The sequence below is a fragment of the Prionailurus bengalensis genome, chromosome A1 (genome assembly GCF_016509475.1).
Source record: "Prionailurus bengalensis isolate Pbe53 chromosome A1, Fcat_Pben_1.1_paternal_pri, whole genome shotgun sequence".
NCBI classification, from domain to species: domain Eukaryota; kingdom Metazoa; phylum Chordata; class Mammalia; order Carnivora; family Felidae; genus Prionailurus; species Prionailurus bengalensis.
This window is the reverse complement of record NC_057343.1, coordinates 46,117,350-46,139,802: the sequence shown is the minus strand read 5'-3', so window position 1 is coordinate 46,139,802 and position 22,453 is coordinate 46,117,350. Positions and strand designations below refer to the sequence as shown.

The 22,453-nt window shown below is 36.9% G+C and overlaps 1 pseudogene; it reads right to left on the bottom strand.

Moving 5' to 3' along the window:
- Nucleotides 1-2,386: 2,386 nt before the first annotated feature.
- Nucleotides 2,387-22,453, bottom strand: part of LOC122478690 — a 41,748-nt pseudogene continuing 21,681 nt past the window's right edge.

Below are 22,453 nucleotides of genomic sequence, written 5' to 3'. Positions count from 1 at the left end.
CAGGAAAACATATGGGTACTGTGCTTTACAATTCACAAAATTCACAAAGCATTTTACCACACATGATCTCATTTGTTCTTCATAACAATGCAGGTATATTGGTAGGTTAAACATATTCTGCAAGTTCAAAGGTAAATGCTGAAATGAGAGAATTTAAGTGATTCATACATGGACACACAAATTGTAGTAGCAGATCCAGGACCTAGACCAAAGTTTTCTAATTCTAATTACAGACTCCTTTCTATTACCTCTGCTCTCATAAGAAGGTTGAAAACGTGCATTTCATTAAGATTTAATGTATGTCATAATTTTATTAAATGTTAAATATGTGAAAATTCTTCTAAATGAATTCAGCCTGGCTAGGAACTTAGTTGCTCTTGAGGCAATCAACATCAGGAAATATCATTTTTTCATGGTATTATTGGGTTAAAATTCGTATACCATAGGCCTCCTACTTGGGTGATAATTGTGTTAGTGGTATGATAAACCTTTATAAGGGTAGCACAACTTGCAGCATTTTAACATTCTCAGGGAAATGTTCTAAAAGCAAAAATGAATGGGACGAAAGAGAAAGATCTAGGTGTTTCTCTGTAAGTGTGTACATGTGAGTATTTTTTTCCACATATATTATACTTGACATGCCAAATTCCAGTTCAATCTTGGAAATGTAATAAAACAATGATCATTATAGAAAGCTCTACTCCTACATTCAAGAAGCTTATAGTCTAGGAAGGGAGACTGATACTAATCAAATAATTTTCTTTTCATGTATTCATTCATTCATTCATTCATTCAGCTAATACTTACGAAACACTTACAAGTGAGAAATTATTCTGTGTACTGGTAATGTAAACATCACAGCTATGAAGTGATGCAACTGGGATACCACATTTCCTGCAACTGAGGGACACAACTTGATGTGTCTGAATGTAGAGGTCTTGTGAACAATTAACCATCTCACCACCCTTCTTCATCTACCAAGAAAATGGCAACTGAAGCTGGAAATTTATTTGAAGTTTATTATTTGGTTCAGAAATACATACAATTTTACATTATTTAATAATATATTTATATTTTATGCCATATTATAATAATACATTACAATATATTGTAATAATATGAAGGTATTAGTTTTCATCACCCTTGCCCCCAATTTAAGTAAAATTGATTCTTGAAAGCAGATGTCTTTCTGAGACTTGTTTGGGAAATGGTAAGCAATTATTTCAGCTGCAGCATTATTTTTAAATATGTTTTAAAAAGTACAGGAACCGTGGCACTGCTGTGGCTCAGTCAGTTCAGCCTCCAACTTTGGCTCAGGTCATGATCTCACGGTTCATGAGTTTGAGTCCCGCGTAGGGCTCTGTGCTGACAGCTAAGAGGCTGGAGCCTGCTTGGAATTCTGTGTCTCCCCCTCTCTCTAACCCCTCCTCCACTCATGCTCTGTCTCTGTCTCTCAAAAGTAAATAAATGTCAAAAAATGAATAGAAATTATTTTTGGGACAGAGAGAGACAGAGCATGAACAGGGGAGGGGCAGAGAGAGAGGGAGACACAGAATCAGAAACAGGCTCCAGGCTCTGAGCCATCAGCCCAGAGCCTAACGCTGTGCTCGAACTCACAGACCGTGAGATCGTGACCTGGCTGAAGTTGGACGCTTAACCGACTGCGCCACCCAGGCGCCCCAAAAAATGAATAGAAATTAAAAAGTACAGGAACTAAGACTGGAGATAGAGAATATGAAACTGTTCTGTAGACCCATAAATGTAAAGGCAAAATGATGCTGTATTTGGAGAAGACTTATTGCAATCTTTTTCATTCTATTAGTACTTTTAACACCTACCTTGTAGAAGAGTGACAAGATGATCTATGTATAGGCTCCTCTCAGAGTATAGAACACATGGTAGGATATCAATAAATATTAAAATATATATAGTCTTGAGGACTTTACAATAGCTCAGTTTAGAAGTGTTGAGGGGTTCATCACTTATTCTTAATATAAAACTTATGCAAAGTGTGCAACAAATAAAACCTATAGAAAACAGATGTTTCCATCACAATCTGTTGCTTTTCCGAATAATATTTTGAAAACACATTCCTTCAGCCATTATACAGTTCTTAAAATACAAACGATATTAAATATTTATTTTTGAGAGAGAGTAATGGGGGGAGGGGCAGAGAGAGGGAGATAGGATCCAAAGTGGGTTCTGCCCTGACAGCAGAGAGCCCAATGTGGAGCTTGAACTCATGGACCATGAGATTATGACCTAAGCCAAAGTCTGACACTTAACTGACTGAGCCACCCAGGTACCCCCAAAAGAAATTAAATCTGTAAGAAAGCCTAGTAGATGGGATTCTGTACACAGGACTTGGTACTTGGTGGTTTATGCTTTAGTACATGTCACACCATCCACCTCCATTCATGCCACCTTGCCCATAGTAACCTCCACTGCCTATCATGGCCATAACCACTCAAACCACCAGGAGTACCAATCCTTCGCTGTAATTGTCCCCCATTTCCATCCTTCCAATGGATCCATAATCTCTCTCATTATCCATTCCATCTCTGCTACAGCACCCATTCCAGAACCTGCCATGCCAGACTAGAATTCAAGAAGAGTTTAATGTATTGGTATTGCATCTATTCTTACCGTTAGACATGGTAGCTACTGCATCCTTATATGTTACAAACTCTACATCTGCTTCTCCTGTTGCTCTGCCACCAGCTCCAATATCAGTATCAACTCATATTGGATTTAGTCATGGGGAAAATTATCGATGTTATTTTCAGTTGAATTAAAAGGTAATCCTCCCATATGTACAAAATGACCACCGAAAAAACCTGAAGTTGCATCACCAGCTCCCCCTAGCCATGCCCATCAATATCAACTCTCAATCTGGCATCAAAGCCATCATTTCCATAGCCATAATTATTATAGCCATAATAGTTACCAAAGCCTCCACAACTAGGGACTAGGGGAGAAAAAGACAGGACAGATGTCAGAGATGGAGCAAATATATTATTAACAGAATTCTATTTAGTTAAAAAATACATAGAGCCTAATGTGTGTCAAGCATTGTGCTGAATGCTTTGAAATACAGCCGAGCCCTAATTTGATATAAAACACAAGAAAAAGATAATCCCATAGTTTGGAAACAGTATGACTATGAGAAAGATATTTAAATGAATAAGAATAAAGATGTCAGAAAGTTGGATCTTGATTGCTGGTACAGGTGAAGGAAGACACATCATTTGATTCAACTCTTAATAGGAAACTTGTTTTTGTTTCTAAATAACAAAGTAAAATGCTGCAGTTCTTATTATTTTTGGGAACTATTTGGAAAAATCTTTTCCATCAATGCCTCCCCTCCCTCCAGTTACAGTATGATAACTTTGATGAATCCTTGACTTAGAATAAATGACCTCCTTTCATCTCACTGGTAGTTTTACATAGCCAGAAAAAGCTGCCAAAACTTCAAAATGGGAAGTGTGAAAATGTGGCTCAAACATCATTATTTCATATAGTATATGTATATACACATATACATATTTACTAATTTCCCTTCTAACATTTTTAGAATATTGATACTTTACTCTTCATTTGATTTAATATAAGGCTCCAGATTTTATCTTCAATCTGAAATTTTCCTTTCAAAGAGAGATAAGAATTTACATTTTTTAAAGTTTGTTTGTTTGTTTATTTAGAGAATGAGCAGGGAAGGGGCAGCGGAGAGGGACACAGAGGATCCAAAACAGTCTCTGTGCTGACAGCAGAGAGCCTGACATAGGCTCAAACTCACAAACTTTGAGATCATGACCTGAGCTGAAGTCCGACACTTTGACTGACTGAGCTACCCAGGTGCCCTGAGTGAGATAAGGATATGAATGACTCTCCTTTTTGCCAGTCTAGGTGCCCCGATGAATATTGGTTTATCGGTATTCAAGTACTGAAACCTCTCAGAATCGATTGATTTCTCAAAGTTTCTTTCATATAGGAAATCTTTTCCTCTTACCTCTAAAAAGTTATTATTATCAATATTATGGAGACCGACAGAGAGATGAAAGGTATGGGACATTTTCTAAAATAAGGTTTCTGTGGCATGTGTGTGTGTGTGTGTGTGTGCATGCATGTGTGGTGTGTACACACGTGCGTGTGCTCATCCATACCCATTGGTGGTGGTAAAATATTTTCTTTCCCCTTTACAAATAAAAATGTCTTATTCTAAAGAAGATACATAAACTATCAAATGCAATGTGATGTTTTTGTTAAATAATAAGCAACGGAAGCATACAGAAATAAATATTTCTCATGGAGGTAAAATATATACAACTATAAAATCATAAATATACTGGAGAATTATAATATGAATTTGTAAATTGTATGCAAATAGCTTGAAACCAGATCTATAAAGACATAAATAAAGCAACAAGACTGAAAGGTTTATATGTTGGCTTGTTTATAGAGTAGCACAAACATTTTTCTTTTTTAATTGGCAATTAATTTTCGGCAGCCATCTAGGTACTTTCATGTCAAATTACTTTTCCTACACTAAACAAGATTAGGCATCCAAGCAGCAAAGCACTTACGTGAAAAGTGAGAAACTGACTGTCAAGTAGATATTTTCCACCTATAACCAATTAAAATGTTTCTTTTTTGATGAATGGGTGTTGTAATTTCACATTTTGTATTTTTACCTAAGCACATACCTGTGTAACATCCCAGTTCACAAAGGCTAAAAAAGATGGGTACTGAGATTTCTTTTATTCCTTTTATTCAATACACCTTCAGAATGAAGCAAGCATTTTTGTGCTGTTTCAAAGACAGAGCTTTCTTATGCTACTGCACACAAAAATATAGCAACAGTTCATGTACGTATATATGTTTAGGGGCATATATGTGTGTATGTGTGTATAAGTGTATCAACGCACGTGTTTTTATAAACCTCAAAAAATATTTTAATCAAATGATTTTTAGTCTCTTGGTTCCTTGTAGATTATCATTTCACATTAAAATGTAGAGATGTCTGTATTTAAAAATTAAACCATTGACACATCAGGTAAAAAAGTAATGTATTATTGATAATCTTCAAGTGAATGACATAAAAAGGAAAATATTGATTTTTTGGAAGATGTCTCATTTTTCTTACTTCACAGAAGACTGATGCAGGTTCATGAGCCTATCAATATTATTTGAATTAATGCATATTCCCTGCTATTGATTGCCTTAACAATGATTGTCATAACTGATTTATGGGCACTTATGCCTGTTAAATATTTTAAGAGGTAAATATCAGATTTGTATATATAAGTAGATTGACTTGAATAAACAACAAGGTTGGATGTTAACATTATACCTTTTGATTTAATCCATATTATAATACATTATGCAAGATGTATTTTTAAGATAGCAGCAAAAATTCCAACTAAAGTTGATATTAGATCACATTGTTTACTAGAGTTAAGTGCAGAATTCTCTCTAAGGCTAACAAAGTATTTTCAATTTTGAGGTAGAAATTCTCATGTCATTTGGAAATGTAGCTAATGTATCTATGAGAAAAACTAGGTCTATCAAGCCAAAATATAAAATTTGAGTATCATTGTAATATACTTAAAATTGATTTCTTCTTACTGCTTAGAATAGATCAGGATATAAGATTATATTTCAGCTTTCTATGGTGACTGATACCCAATATTTTCCAAATAAATGAGACAAGTTGTGATGGTGTGAGAGGCAAAAAGATGTATATATCATCTTATAATTAGTATATCTTTGACTTCAAATGTGAGATATGATTACTACAGTCATTTACCAAGGACCTGCTTTTTTAAAGATGAGTTTATTGAGGTATCACATATGCATCTTAAATTCATTTGGTTTAAGACAATAATTAAATGCTTTTTCAAATTGACAGACAAGTATAAAAATTACCACAATCTAATTGTAGAAAATTTTTGTTACCTCAAACAGATACATGGTGCTCACTACGGTCACTTCCTGTTCCTAAACCCAGTCCCTGACAACCACTGATCTACTTACTGTTTCTAAAGATTTACTGTTTCTGGACACTTCACATAAATAAAATCACCCAAAATGTGGTCTTTTGCATCTGGCTTCTTTCATGTAGTGTAATATTTTAGACGTTGATCCATGTTGTAGTATGTGTCAGCCTTTCATTCATTTTTATTGCCAAATGCAATTCCATTGTATGGATAACCACAACTCTATACATTCACCAGTTGATGGATGCGTTTTTTTCACTTTTTGGCTATTAAAAGTATTTTTGCTATCATCATTCATGCAGAAATCTTACTGTGGACATATGTTTTCATTTCTCTTGCATATTCTAAACATGGGATTGCTTGATTATATGGTAAATTTGTACTTAACTCTTTAAGAAACTGCTAAACTGTCTTCTAAATTGGCTAAGCCATTTAGCATTCCTACCTACAATGCATGATGGTTCCAGTTTTGCTACATCCTTGACAATATGTTTTACATTTTCTTTTGATTGTAGCTATCCTAGTAGATGTGAAGTGGTAAGTCATTGTGGTTTTGATTTGCATTTCCCTAATGGCTGATGATGTACATCTTTTCCTAAGCTTATTAACCATTGCATATCTTTGTCAAGAAATGAATATTCAAATTCTTTGTCCATTTTCAACTAGATTATCTGTCTCTTTTTTGGTTTTGGTATTATATGTAAGAAATCATTATCTAATCCAAGCTCATAAGGAGTTATTCTTATATTTTCCTATTCCTAAGGGTTTTATAATGTTAGCTTTTACATTTAAATCAATGATTCATTTTGAATGATTTTTTTTTATGGTGTGAGGTAGGAATCAAAATTCATTCTTCTGCATGTGGATATTGTCTCAGCACTATTTGTTGAAAAGATTATATTCCCCCCCATTGAATTGCCTATTTTCCCTCCATATGCGTATCACAGTTTCCTTCTCCTCCTCCTCCTCCTCCTCCTCCTCCTCCTCCTCCTCCTCCTCCTCCTTCTCCTTTTTCTTCTTTTCTTTTTTTGCATGTCTCTTAACTTTTTCTTGAAAATTGTGCATTTTAGGTAATATAACAAATCAGAATCTTAACTCTACCTACCCCCTTAGGGTTGATGCTATCATTTATTTGTTTAGCAAGTTGGCAAAAATAATTCTATGATGTTTATTGCCATTACAATATGCAGTTGTTTTCTTGTGTTTATCTTTTTACCTGACTAGTAATTGGCCCAGGTCAGCATAAGCTTGTTATTGGTCAACAGGTGTGCTTAAGTTCCCTTGGCCTGCTGGATATTTAGTTTTGCAATTAAATGCATGTGTGTTTGGAGGTTGCTATCATAGTTCAGAGTTTACATTTTTTTCCCTCTATCCTCCACCCCTTTTGCTTAGAACTGATAGCATGGATTTTCCTGTATGATTCTATTTTAGAGGATGCAACCTTGGGCATGTACATAGTCTTCCAGACTGCTACAGTGGATGTGATTTTATTGTTAAACCTGGCTTCTTAGTAATTATTTCTGAATCACAGTAGCTTATTGTTTGGCCAATGTTTGGTTAGAGATTGTGCTTAAGCTCCTAGTTCCAGTGAAGCTTTTACTCTTTACCGTGGATCTGTGTGTGACTTGGGGAATGTTTTCGTTCCTGTCCCATCTCCTGCTCTAATTGTTCCTCAGTTCATTCAGCTTGTGCACAGCCTTTCTGTACCCAAGGGTTAAATGTGATCCTAGTAGTTCTTCATGGATATCTATTTTCTTGGTTCTCTCTGTTAAAATATGTGATTGCTCTGCTTTTTTTTTTTTTTTTTTTTTTTTTTTTTTTGCTACTGGTAGAGCTATGTGTACCTTTTGTTGCTCTCTGCCAAGATCACCATTGTTTATGACATCTCCCCTTTGTCCCGTAGGCATGGAGTTCTTCATGCTCTTTTCCAAACAAAGTCAATTTTCTCAGATAGAACTGTGAAACTCTTTGCTCCTGTGCTGTGTCTTTCCCATTGGGTATAAGCTTTTCATTAACTCACAAGATCTAGGACAGGAACAATGATGCATTTCGACTGGAGTCACACCTTTGCTCTATGACCAAGAACTGTGCAAAGCTGGAGAGTGTTCCTATATTACTGGCTGGAACCAGTTCTTGGAACCTCCACCCTAGAAGCAAGATGGGTTGGGGATCAGGGTTCGGTATTCTGGTCTTGTAATTTCTGGAATAGAGATTTTGCCCTGTGAGTGGGGACTGGGTGTTAGAAGGGAGTCTTGGCCCTCAGGGCTGTGTTGGCCCAAAACATTACTTCAGCCACATGGAGTTGGGAACAATGAGAAATACCAGCTGCCTGCCCATCTCATGTTAATACAGTTGCTTAGATTGGGAACTAGAAGGGGAAGAAGCCCCATAAGATGAAGCTTTTTGAGTGGAATGCAAAGAGTTGTAGCTTAAATGCCAGAGATTCTTAATGTTCTTATTAAAATGTAGTAGATGTTATTGAATGAATGTTTGGTCACCTGTTATATGCTTTCAGAAAAATTTACTTAAAATTGAGTAAAAAGACTTAAAATGTTGATTTTTTGAAAAATAATTTTCTGCAGGGGCGCCTGGGTGGCTCAGTTGGTTAAGCGTCTGACTTCAGTTCGGGTCATGATCTCGCAGTCTGTGGGTTAGAGCCCTGCATCAGGCTCTGTGCTGACAGCGTGGGAGTCTAAAGCCTGCTTCAGATTCTGTGTCTCCCTCTCTCTCTGCCCCTACCCTGCTCACACTCTGTCTGTGTGTCTGTCTCTCTCTCTCAAAACGAAATAAACTTAAAAAAATAAATACAAAATAAATAAAATAATTTTCTGCATATAAATGGTTGTTTGGTTGCAAAGGGTTTGCTGAGCTTCTGACTCTGCCTTTTCAAAAGAAATCAGTCTCTTAAGGAACTTACTTTTAAAGATAAATATTTTGTTTCTATTTTCAAAAAAATATTCAAAAAATATTCAAAAAATAAACATTTTAGGGACTCAAATATATAATAAGCTTTTGTAAATATTACTAAACTCAAATGTTTCTGTCAAAATGAATATTTTGACTAAAAATGCAAAATGGCAACCCTTTACAACATATAATACCATTATCATTCATGTTTTTTTTTCCTTCTGAACAGTCTTTATTTAATTGTTCGTGATAAAGTACTATTTGATATCACCAACACCAAAGTCATTGTTAGCATAAATTTTAATTGATAATTTATAGTCTAATTGCTAATCCCATTCTGCCCTAATTTATAATTCTACCTATGTCATAAATATGAATGGATAGTTTCTAACATATACTATCAAGCATTGGTTCAAGGACTTCCTTTAATTACTTCCATTATTACTGATCCTGTGGTGTAGGTGGGAGAAATTTGGGTAACCCTTTGGATGCTACCACTGTTTTATGTGTCAAAATTGGATTAGAAACTATGCATAATGCAAATAACCATGTAATTATTTTGAATTTACAATGTATTTACTATGTAATTGCATAGTAAGTACCATATAATTACAAGATGATTACATGATTATTTCTGCCTTTTACACAGCTTTAAAAGCAAAAGATTTTGTTGCAATTATTATTGGCATTTATTGGTAAGTGTTACATAGTAGGGAACAAAATATTTATCATGTAATCAACGAAGCAAGCAACTGTTATTGTGTCTTTTCAGTTGCGAAATTATATTTTAAAGTTATTGAAGTGAACCTGAAACTGCTCTAAAAAATAAAGTTTATTAATTAAAAAAAAGTTATTGCACTCAAAGAGTTAGCCATAAGTACAAGGCATAACTTGATATATCTAAGATAGCTGATTATTCTGGATATCGTTCTGTTTACCACAGTTGTGTATTTTTAATTGAAGATCTGAGATTGAGGTTGATTTTTTAAAATATTCCAAGAAAATTTTAATGGGCCAGAGGAGAAACTCCAGAACTAAAGTAAAAATGATACTTACAAATATCCATACTTATAAGAATAAACCATATCATTACTTTTTTTGTTTACCAATACTTTAATTTCCCCAGATTTATTGAGAAATTATTGACATACATCACTGTATAAGTTTAAGGCATACAGCATGATGGTTTGATTTATATTTATTCTGTAATGCTAACCACAATGGGTTCATCCAACATCCGTCTTCTCATATACTACAATAAAAAGAAAAGAGGAAAAAAATTTCCTTGTGATGAGAACTCAGGATTTACTCTCTTATCAAGTTTGCTATATATCACACAACTGTGTTAGGTATGGTCATCGTGCTGTACGTCATATCCCTACTATGTATTTATCTTGTATCTGGCAGTTTATATCTGGACCACCTTCTTACAATTCCCCCTCACCCCACCCTTTTCCTTTGGTAACCACAAGTGTGATCTCTTTTACTATGAGTTTGAGGGTCTTTGTTTTGTTTTGTTTTGGGGGATTTTTTTAGATTCCGCATATAACTGAGATCATACAAGTTGTTGCAAATGATAGGATTTTCTCATTTTTTATGGCTGAGTAATACTCCTTCATATATATACCACAACTTCTTCATTCATCCACTAATGGACACTTAGTCTGTTTCTGTATCTTGGCTACGGCAAATAATGGACATGGGGGTACAGATATCTTTTTGAGTTGGTGTTTTGAATTAGTGTCTTTAAGTTAGTGTTCTTCATGTGTTTGTGAATTTTCCAGTTTTCTTCTTGCTATTGATTTCTAGTTTCATGCCATTGTGGTCAGAGAAGATAGTTGGTATGATTTGGATAGGCCAGGCTGTGCACCAGATCCCCTGGCCAGGTGAGCCCCTGGTTTGCTCTGCAAATGAGGGAAGCCACAGGCTATGCTCTCTGTTTAAGTATCACTCTATTTAGGGCTGCTGAATAGGCCATGGGAGCTTCTCATGTGCCCTGGTGAGGTTCCCTGGCTGTACACACTAAAGTCTGTATTCTGTGATAAGTGGGGCTATGAATTAGATTCTCTGCCTGGGCTCAGGGGGAGAAGTAGCTCTAAAGCTGGGAAAACTCTTTGCTGCTTTAACTCAAGCTGACCCATACCCCAAGTTTCTGGCTGAACAAGGTCACTACCTTTGCTTTGCACGCTATAGCCTCTGCCTGCCCTCCTCAGGGCTCACTGCACCATGCAGAGAGACACTGCTGGGCCACACAGATCCCAAGAGTTGCTGCCAGCCCTTCTGGTCAAATGGGCTGGAAAGACACATTCCATGCTGGGCGGGGCTATATTTCAGCAACTTTGCCTGGGCAGGAAGGGGAGAGGCTGTTCCAGGTTACTCTTATTTTCCAAAACAGGCTCTCTGTGTGGGAGACGCTAGAACCTACCCTCAGCCTTGGCTCTGAATTAATCCTCCTGACTGTGTATAACATGGGGCTTCCTCATGTCTGATATTGGCTTTGCTTCAGAGGTAACTGCTCTGACTACCCACCTCTTGGCTGGAGCACCCCAGGACCATGTGGTTTCTAGTACTTATCACTAGTCCTTCTGGTCAGATGGGGCCAGAAGACATTCTCCACAGAGGGTAAGGCTGTGGTTCTGCTCCTTGCCTGGGAGTAGACAAACCTAGTTCTAGGGACCAGCAAAACTCCTCGTTTGAAGATTCAAATATGGCAGATCTGCACCTGACCAAATCCTGTGGTCACAGCGTGCCACCAACTTGCTTCTGTGGATGAGCAAAGCCAAGATCCATATGCTGGTTGTTGCAAGCAACAAATTAGGTAGGTTGTTACCTACCCCCTTTATTTGTCACAGTCAGATTCCCAGTGGTTTAGTTCCATAGATTTCCCTGCAATTCCTGTGATATGAGATCAGAGGAAGGGCTGGGGTGGGTGTTGTCTCCATAGGTTCTTTTTCCCCGCTGGAGGAACCAGAGACTCTGAGGAGTCTCCTCAGCATGGTGCTGCACTGACCTGAGGGAGGGGCAATGTGGCCCATGGGTAGCCATGTCCATTACCCTTCTAATGTTGTCTGTCTTGGTAACCATGGTACAGGGGGTGCTTCAGCTTCACTCCATGTTCTGGGATTCTCTCAGTGGCATCTTGTTGTAGAATAGTTGTTGGATGTTCTTGTGAGGAGACAACCTATTTTGCCATCTTAATGAGGTTACTCACCCATACCTTTTTTAACTTTATAAAAATAAGCATTTTATTTTAGAGCAATATTAGAGTTACAGGAAAATAATACAGTTGGTACAGAGTTTTCACATGCCCTACACACCCAATTTCTGTTATTATTAACATCTTTCATTGATATGGTATACCTCTTGGTTGTGACAGTTTCTCAGACTTTCCTAGTTTCTGATGACCTTGAAGAATATTTGACTTTTGAAGAATATTGGTAAAGTATTTATAGAATATCTCTCAATTGGGTTTTGTTGAATGCTTTTCTTGGGATTGGACTGTGATTATGTGTTTTAGGGAGGTAGAGCACAAGGACAATGAAGATTATATTAGCACACTGAGGTGCTAATAAGATCAGATTATATTAAGAATACATAAAATAAGTATGATTTATAACTATTATTATTAACCTTGATAGCCTGGGTAATCCAGTATTTCTCTGAGTTCTTAACTGTGAAGTCATTCTTTCTTCCCTCTTTCTATGCTATACTTTTGAAAGGATGTCAATGTTTGCATCCCACACATAAGAATAAGGAAGTTATAGTCAATCTCCTTGAGGGCAGAATATCTGCATAAATTATTTGGAATTCTTCTGTACAGTAGGTATATCTATTTTCCCCGCTTATTTACTCAATCATTTATTTGTACCATTATGACCTCATGGACAGGTATTTTTTACTTTAAGTTCTAATCTGAAACTATACGATGTTGCTCAAATTGTTTCATTTTTGGCCATTTGATGCTTTTTCTGTTGGCTCCTATGTCCCTTAGACATCCTGGGTATTGTGAAATTTTTTTGAGCAATTATTATAAAGCACTATGTGCACTTGAATGAAGGTTTTTGTGTGGGCATGTTATCAGATCTGCTGAGTAAATATCTAGAAGTGTGATTGCTGGAGTGTGTGGTAAGACTTTGATTAGCTTTATAGGAAACTGAGAATCTGTCTTCCAAAGTGGTTCTACCATTGTGTTCTCACCAGTAATAAAAGAGAGTTCCTTCTGCTTCATATGGTTGTCAACAATTGAAACTGCAGATTTTTGGATTTAGTCATTGAAATAGGTATACAGTAGTATCTCATTGTTGCCTTAATTTGCAATTATATGATAAACCATATTTAACATATTTTCAAATACTTACTTGCCATCTACATATCTTCTTTGGTGAGGCACCTGTTAGATCTGTTGCCTATTTTTCAATTGAATTGTTTACTTTTTTATCGTTGAGTTTCAGAGTTCATTATATAATTTATATATATATATATATATATATATATATATCATTCTTTATAAAATATGTGATTTTGAAATATTTTTTCATAGTCTGAGATTATATTGTGTTTCTCTTAATAGTGTCTTTTGCTGAGAAGAAGCATTTAATGTAAACAAAGTTTATTGATCAATATTTTGTTTCATGGATTGCGCTTTTTGTGTTGTGTCTGTTTTAGTTGACTAGGGATGTTGTTATAATGTACCACAACCTGAGCAGCTTAAACAACAGAAATGTATCCTCTCGTAGTTCTGGAGGCTGGAACTCCAAGATTAAGGTGTCATTAGGGCCATGCTTTCCCTGAAAGTGTCAGGGAGGCGTCTGTCCAAAGTTTTTATCCTAGCTGCAGGTGTTCTTTGGTTTGTGGCAGCTTAATTCCAATTTTTATTTCAAGCATTCCCTCTGTGTCCAGACTCCCTCTTTATATAAGGACACCAATCATATCAGATTAGAGGCCTCTCTTATCACAGTAAGGTCTTGTCTTGTCTTAACTAATTGCATTTCTGCCATCCTATTTCCAAATAAGGCCATATTAGGAGGTACTAAGAGTTGGGACTTCAACATACGTATTTTAGGGGACCCAATTTAACCCATAATAGCCACTAAAACTCACCACCAAACTCATGGTCACATAGATGTTCTCCTATGCTCTCTTTCAGATGTTCAGTAGAATTGCATTTTACATTTAGGTCTGTGATCCATTTTGGGTAATTTTTTTGAAAGTTGTAAGATTAGTGTCTAGGTTTATTTATTTATTTTTTGCATATGGAGTTGTAGTTGTTACATTACCACTTGGTGAAAATATTAGGCTTCCTTCATTGAATTGCCTTTGATCCTTTGCCAAATACTAATTGACTATACTTGTATGAGCATTTTTCTGGGCCCTCTCTTCTGTTCCATTGATCTATATATCTACTGTTTCACCAATACCATGCGGTCTTAACTACTACACCTTTGAAATAAGTTTTGAAATCAACTTGTGTAAGTCCTCTAACTTTTTTTGCCCTTCAGTATTGTGTTAGCTATTCTACTTCTTTTGCTTTTCAATATGAACTGTAGAATGAGATAAATTTTCTCAAAAACATGACAGCATTTCTTGAAAATTCGAGCAATCATAGCTAAAAGAACAAAATATTGGCCTTTGTCTCTATCTATGGCTAACATAGCTTCTTGTCAGAGCGACTCAGTTATTGGACATAGAAACTTCTGCCTTCTAAGAGAACAAGGCAGGAGTGACTTCCGTAGCCCTCAGTTAATGCCTCAGATATGAAAGCATGGAGAGGAAATTCGTGTGCGACTTTATAGTGCAGATCTGCTTCTGCTGACATAGGCTGCATTGTTAATTGAAATATTACCCTTTTCTGTTGCTGATACATGCTACTGGCTCACACCTAGAGAAGCTTGAAAACCTAGGCAGTGCATTTCAATATTACTGAACATACAAATCACCAAAGGATATTATTGAAATTTACATTGTGATTCAATGTCTGGTTTGGGCCATGATTTTGTGTATGTAACAAGCTCTTAAGTGATGTTGCTGGTTCTACTGAATACACTTTGAGCAGCAGAGAGCTAGAGAGGTTTTTCCTCAAACTTTGGCATGCACAAAATGACTTAGGCTGTTTGTTAACATACGGATTATTGGGCTTCATCTACAGAATTTCTGATCCAGTGGAATTGACAATCCAGTGGAAGGCTCTTCTGGTAGGCAGGTTACTATCACTGGTTCTGCTGCCAGTATTAGTCTGGCCCAATATCTAATCAATGCCAGGCTTTCCTCTGAGAAGGGCATGGGGTACAGCTAGAACAGTGTAGGTTCACTTATAGCCCCTTTCTGCTGTTTTCCCACGATCCAACTGTGTAATTTCTGGTCAGTGATTCCAGGTTTTAAATAATTTGTAAGTGTTCAGTTTCTACACAACTTATCATCCACTAAGAATTTAAAAATCACATTCTCTGTTCAGCTGTTAATGCTGGGATCCATATTTAGTTTTATAAGCTACTCCCTGTTTTTAGTTTTGTTTTGGGTTTTTGGCTCATGAATTTTATTTCTGTTTGTCGATGAGAAATGTAAGAGTGGAATGTTAATAAGTTTCAGTTTCGTTCTGTAATGTCAAGAATTTAAAAATTAAAAAAATGGATTGGTTAAAAAAAAATCTAAAATGACCTAAAAACCACATGTGAAAAGATTGATCCCGAATTCTAACCTACAACTACTCCAAAATGGAGAAGTACCAGGATCCCAGCCCATTTGACAGGTTGGAGAAAAAAAATTTTTTTTTTCTCCCTATACCTCACTGCTTATTGACTCAGCTATTGGCTACATGATGGAAAGGCTGATCTGCATGTATTTTGAGGGAATTCACACTTACTGGCAGTGCCGATGGTTGTAATTAAAATGGTCCAGCTACTAACAAAGATGATTTTATGTTAGCTTTTTTACCCACATAGACTGTAATATCATTACTATAAATAGCATTATTTTAACTAATATATAAATAAAATTTCATCCATAATGAAAATATGAGGCCGAAATCGTCACTCATACATTCTATTGTAACTACATATTTCTAAGAATACTAAAAAATACAGACAAAGATAGGTAAGTAAAGTTGACTGGCTATTTAAGGGGTCTCAGTGGTTCAAAGGAGAAAAACCAAGCCACAAAATCAGAATAGTTTACTCACATGACATTAATATAATTGAAGAAACCAGACAGAATTTATCATTTTTTGATACAAATTTCTGTGATGATTCAAAAAACTATTGCGGGGTGCCTGGGTGGCTCAGTCAGTTAAGTGTCTGACTTCAACTCAGGTCATGGTCTCACAGTTAGTGGGTTCAAGCCTGTGTCCGGGTCTGCGCTGACACCTCAGAGACTGGAGCCTGCTTCAGATTCTGTGTGCCCCTCTCTCTTTGCCCCTCCCCTGCTTGTGTGCTCTTTCTCTCTCAAAAATAAATAAATAAACATTAAAAATGTACTTAAAACTGTAATGTGCAATGTGACAATTAGATAACATTTTCTGGAAATAATAATAACAAGCCCACAGAATGACTTGTGAAATGTAAATAATCAAGAGGAAAAAAACAACAACAGAATAAAATAGACTCCATCTTGTGGGAAATGGCTGTAATCTTCCCCAGCTGCTAATGGCTACTCAAACAGTTGCTGAGTCTTAATGCCTGAACTCTTCTCTTTCTCCCACATTTTGCACTTAATTATTCAGCAAATCTACTTGGTCCTGCCTTCCACTTATATACTGAACTTAATCACCCCCACCATCCCTGCTGCTAATACACTAGTCCAGACAACATTTTTCTTTTACTTGGGTATTAACATACCTGCTTAAATGCCCCCTTTGTTTTCCTTATGTGCCCAGCAGAGTATCCTCAACATTGGCTCAGAGTGATCCATATCAGGCAGATCATATCAGGCAGATCAAATCACTGCTCTTTTCAAAGTTCTTTAGTGGCTTTTTACCACTTGATATAAACTCATTTCTTACTCATCCTCCAAAGCAGCCCACACCCTGGCCCCTGGTAGTAATCTTCCCACCACCCCTCCTCACCCTTCTCCCCTTGCTCATTCCAGTCTTCACACCTGCTGGTCATGCCCCTGGCTCAAGGTCTTTGTTGTTTCCTTTGCCTGCTTCTCCAGAAATCTGAAAGCGTTGCTCCCCCACCTACTTCAGCCTTTGATCAAATGTCATCTTCACAATCAGACCTTTCTTGACTGCCCTAAAGTAGTAACTGCTTCTCTTCTCCCACCTCCTCTTCTTCTTCCCTACTTTATATTTCTCCAGAGCACTTATTATTATCTGACATAAAACATATTTTTCTGATTTGTTGTTTGTAGTATCCTATAACATAAGCTGTAAGAAAGTATTTTTTTTGGGGGGGGTGGAGACTTTATCATTCATTGCTGTATACCTCATACTTAACAAAGTGCTTAATAATTTAAAACAAAAATACAAACAATTGAAAATTAACAGTGAAAATTTAAAAAAATGTGAAAGACAAATCCAGAGGATCTTATAACTGAATAATAGAAGTTCAATGGAAAAGAAAACAGGTAGGTGAAGAAAAAATAGTCAAAATAGAGAATGCCTTCCTAAAATAATTTTTAGGTTACAAGTGCACAGAAAATGACTGGGTAGAATAAATAAGTGTATAGACTGTAGCAATAAAGATAAGTCTGGAAACTTGTCAGACATAACAGGTTACCAGCCAAGAATGAGAACCAGGCTGCCATTTTTTTCAAAACTAAAATTTAAAAACATGTAACAGCGCTTATGAACTTATACTAGAAACAGTGGTGTTTGTGAGGGAAACAAAAAGCAACTCATGGACCCCCTGTTTGTGATGGAGATTGTTAGCTTCTACTATAGTATTAGGTTTGTATCTGGCCCAATGTCTGCTCAGCCACAACATTCTTCCCCATCACTGAGGTTAGCTGAGGCCACATAACTAAGTTTTTGTTTTTGTTTTTGTAAGTTTATTTATTTTGAGAGTTAAAGAGAGAGTGTGAGTGGAGGAGGGGCAGAGAGAGAGAGGGAGTGAGAGAATCCAAAGTAGGCATCGTGCTGTCAGCACAGAGCCTGATTTAGGGCTTGAACTCAAGAACTTGGAAAACATGACCTGAGTTGAAATCAAGAGTTGGATGCGGGGGAACCTGGGTGGCTCAGTTGGTTAAGCATCCGACTTCAGCTCAGGTCATGATCTCCCTGTTTCAGAGTTCAAGCACCGCCTAGGGCTCTATGCTGACAGTTCAGAGCCTGGAGCCTGTTTCAGATTCTGTGTCTCCCTCTCTCTCTGCCCCTCTCTCTCCCACTCATGCTCTGTCTCTCGAAAGAAAGAAAGGAAAGAAAGAAAGAAACACTAAAACAACCAGACCAAAAAAGAGTCAGGTGCTTAACTGACTGAGCCATCTAGGTGCCCATGTTTAAGTTCTTGACAGTGAGTTAGGAACAGATGTGATTATGTACTGGCCTGTGGCCTGAGACATTTGGATGTGCTTTGTTCACCATACCTCTTTCCTTCCCCAGTTTCTACTACCTAGAAAACCCAGTGCCCCGGTGAGTTTAAAAGAAACCTAGGTCTCTCATCAACTCTGAGGAGCAGAGTTGCTTTATACATCCAGATTGTTCACATCAGTGCAAGAAAGAAGAAACCTTCCCCCAAATGAAGAATTCTTATTTCTTAGCTCAGTGGGCAGATGTAATGCCAGGCAAAGTGGAGGAATAAATTACAGTAAAAGCTTGGATTGGAAATAACTTGTTCTGTGAGTGTTCCACAAAATGAACAAACATTACTAATAAATTTTAACTTGATATATGAGTGATGGCTTGCAATAGAGTAGTACATGATGCCGAATGTCACATAATCACATCTGAGACAATGGTTCCTCTCTCTCTCTCTCTCTCTCTCTCTCTCTCTCTCTCTCTCTTGCTTGCTATGGGATTATGGTTGATCATCTCCCATGCTCAGATGCTTGGTCTCAGCCCTCGGTGTTTGGCAGAAATCATTGATTTTTCAGAATGTTTGAAGGTGCCCACAACTGGCACTAGTGGGTTTTTTTGGCATTTCAAAGCACCTATGGACATTCCTTTGCTTTTCCATTCAAGAGTAAGCTTAGGAATGCTTTGGTTCATCCTAGGTCTGGCTGCAGATATAGATCCTTTCCTCTGCCTTATTGCCAGTTACATTAACTACTGTGTATGACAAGAGTTTATTAATACTGTACTGTAGTCAGTATCCGTGTGAGCATATACAATGGCAGAAGATTCCATTCAGCCAGTAGATAGCAGTGATTCTGTTAGTGATAGTGAAAGTCGCCCTACACAGTAACCCTCCTCTCTTGTCTCCCTCACACCAGCCCTGAAAGTTTTCAAAGGAAAGTGCAGGTTAATTTGTTTATTTTTCTTTATATTTTATATTTTCTTTATTATTTTGTATTATATTACAGTGTTGTAATCATTTTTATATGAATATTTTTGGGTGGTGGAATGAATCATCCAAGTTTCCATTATCTTATGTGGAAAATCATTTTAATATACAAGTGCTTTGGATTACAAGCATGTTTCCAGGGCAAATTGTGCTTGTAAACTAAGGTTTTAATGTACACACATGGATGTATATTTAGGTATATTTCTGAAATTGAAGGAGAGAGAAATAAAAGTTTTCATTTTTTAGTCACTAAATTTTGAGTCTTTCCATTATAAATTACAGCCTTCATCCAAAACAATTCACTACTACCCATTTGCCTTTTCTCTAAAGATTATTTAATTAAATATTTTATAGGAGGAAAGAGTCACTTTTACTTCTTAATATACCTCTCTAATGTTGAAATGATGTGTGAGTTATTTTTACTGTTTTTTTCCTAATAAAAATATGGATTGTAGAAGAAACTAAAAAATCCATAATTCAGTATAGGTTGATGTGTCAAATAATTTAGCTGAATTGGTTATTAAGAAAAGAGTCTATGGGGTGCCTGGGTGGCGCAATCGGTTAAGCGTCCGACTTCAGCCAGGTCACGATCTCGCGGTCCGTGAGTTCGAGCCCCGCGTCGGGCTCTGGGCCGATGGCTCAGAACCTGGAGCCTGTTTCCGATTCTGTGTCTCCCTCTCTCTCTGCCCCTCCCCCGTTCATGCTCTGTCTCTCTCTGTCCCAAAAATAAATAAACGTTGAAAAAAAATTTAAAAAAAGAAAAGAGTCTATATCTATATCTATATCTATATCTATATCTATATCTATATCTATATCTATATTTCTCATCATTTAAGGCTTAATTCAAATATTTCCTTCTCCCATAAAATTCTGTTCATATTTCATTATAACTTGTGTAGCACATGATTTTATGAGAATCTAAATGTTACCTTCTCCTTCAAAATTGTGAGAACCTTAAAGACAGGAAATTCATCCTCTGCTGTTATTTATGAAGAAATACTATTCATACTGTTATCAAATAAGAGATGGACTTGATCAGACACCATAAAAATAAAGTGAAACCAGTAAGGTAAAGTGTAGATGGAAAATGCAAATTCTTATATTTGGGTTCAAAATAGCAATTTTATAAGGGGAAGATGAGAAAGGCCCAGCTTAACCACAGTTCATATAAAATGGCTTATGAGATTTTGTTAACTACATAGTCTGTGAGTCAACAATGTAACATGGCTGCCAAAATAAGCAATAAGCACAATGAAAATGTTTCACTTTGCCAGGCTCAATAAACATTATTTTGCTGTTCTGATGGCCTCTAATTAGGATAATTAAGAACTCAAGTGTCAACATTGGCCCCATCTACTAATTTCCTGATTGTTCATGGACTTTCGCCACTCCACATTTTGTTGCTCTGCATTCAACCACTCTGCTCTTTTTGTACCGCCTAAGAAAGGCCCATCACTCACTCTTAGCTGCTCTGATGCTCGTGTTAGACAATTTTCATGAATGTCTACAGAGATGATGTGCTAAGGTATGCAGTCACAGAACTAGCAAGAGGTATTAGGCAATTGCTTTAATATCAGTTGTATCTTCGGCCAAACAGTAGTTTTGAGACTTTCTGATCGACACTAAATTTGATATTATAAATAGGAAGTATTCATTAAGACAGTCTGCAGTAAGGTTGTTACACAGAGTTTCATGGAAAGATAAAAAACTGAAAAATCTTGGAGAAATTCCTTAAAATTACATTTTGAAAGGCAAATGAGAGAGATGTGCCAGCCTGTGGTATTCAGGCACAGGAAATTTGAACACTTACGTAGGTATATCAAGAGTGACAGTATGGCTAATGTCTAGTCACTGGTTATTCAGATTGCATAATGGCATTCAATTGATAAATAACTTTGCTATTTTAAGAAGAGTATTTCATTATGGTATTAACACAATCCTTTATTATAAAGATAGAGGATAACTCCTTCAACTTTCTTTGTCCTCAAATTATAGGTAAATGTCTTACCTCAAATCAGGGTGAAGAATGTCTCATCTGCCTGAGGTTCAATTTGTGTATGTTTCTCTCACCCAAGTCCATACACTACTTGTTTTCCCATCATTAAAAACACAAGTCCTTTATTTTCCCTTATCTATTGCCACCATTCCAGATGTAAATATCTTAGATCAAGTTTCTGGAAAGCAAAGTCTGACACAGAGGTCTGAGTGCACATAAGTTATTAATGAAGGACTTTTCAAGAAAAACTTAAGGGAATAGAAGAAGATAGGAAAGGGAAAAATGCAACGCAAAAAATGTGAGTTCAGGTCAAGCCTAATCTTCAGCTGGCTTACATAAACTGCTCTGCTGCCTTGTTCACATTCAAGGCAAGATGATTGGCATTTAAAACCCTATATCAGGATATCATGGGCTGTGGGCTTCCCTCAGAGTTTGGGCCGATGTGTATACTTCCTGGGTAAGGTGGCTCTAATTGTCAGCCAGTGACAATTTCCGTAGAAAGAGTGGCATCTGCTCCTAGTAGCAGCCGACGTTCACAGCAGTTCAGAAATGGACTGTGACCACAGAACCTGGAAAGGGAATCTGGAGTGGCTGGGTGGGGGCATCGTCCAGACATAGCTTTTCAAGAATTCTCCGACCAAAATTCCAGATGTAATTTACAAGAGGACAGTTACTTGGAGAGCTGCAGCCCACCAACACGGATGCTGCAGTTAGCACCAAAGCTGTAACTACCCCCGGAACTTCCCTTCATTCTTGTATAGCATTTCTGCTGGACTGGAGGCTTACAAGGTACAATGAGCTAGTCCCAAACATTGGAGAATGTTAGCGTCTGGGTCTCAGGTCACCATGCACTTATCAGATGTGGATGTTGTACCTGCTCATTTACAGTAAAAACTGGGCATGTGGGTACCGCTGGTTGTCTCAATGGATCATTTGAATATCAAATATTTTTCTTCCTTCCCTAATTACAAAACAGAAGTTCTGCCTTTTGATAATAATTAGGGTCAGTGATCCCTGCCAAACTGTGTATTTGTGTAAAGAGTCCAAAGCGGCCCTATAGCAGTCCTAGATTTAGTCTCACTGTGTCTCCTGTTAGGAGGATCCACCCTTTGAGAATGAGC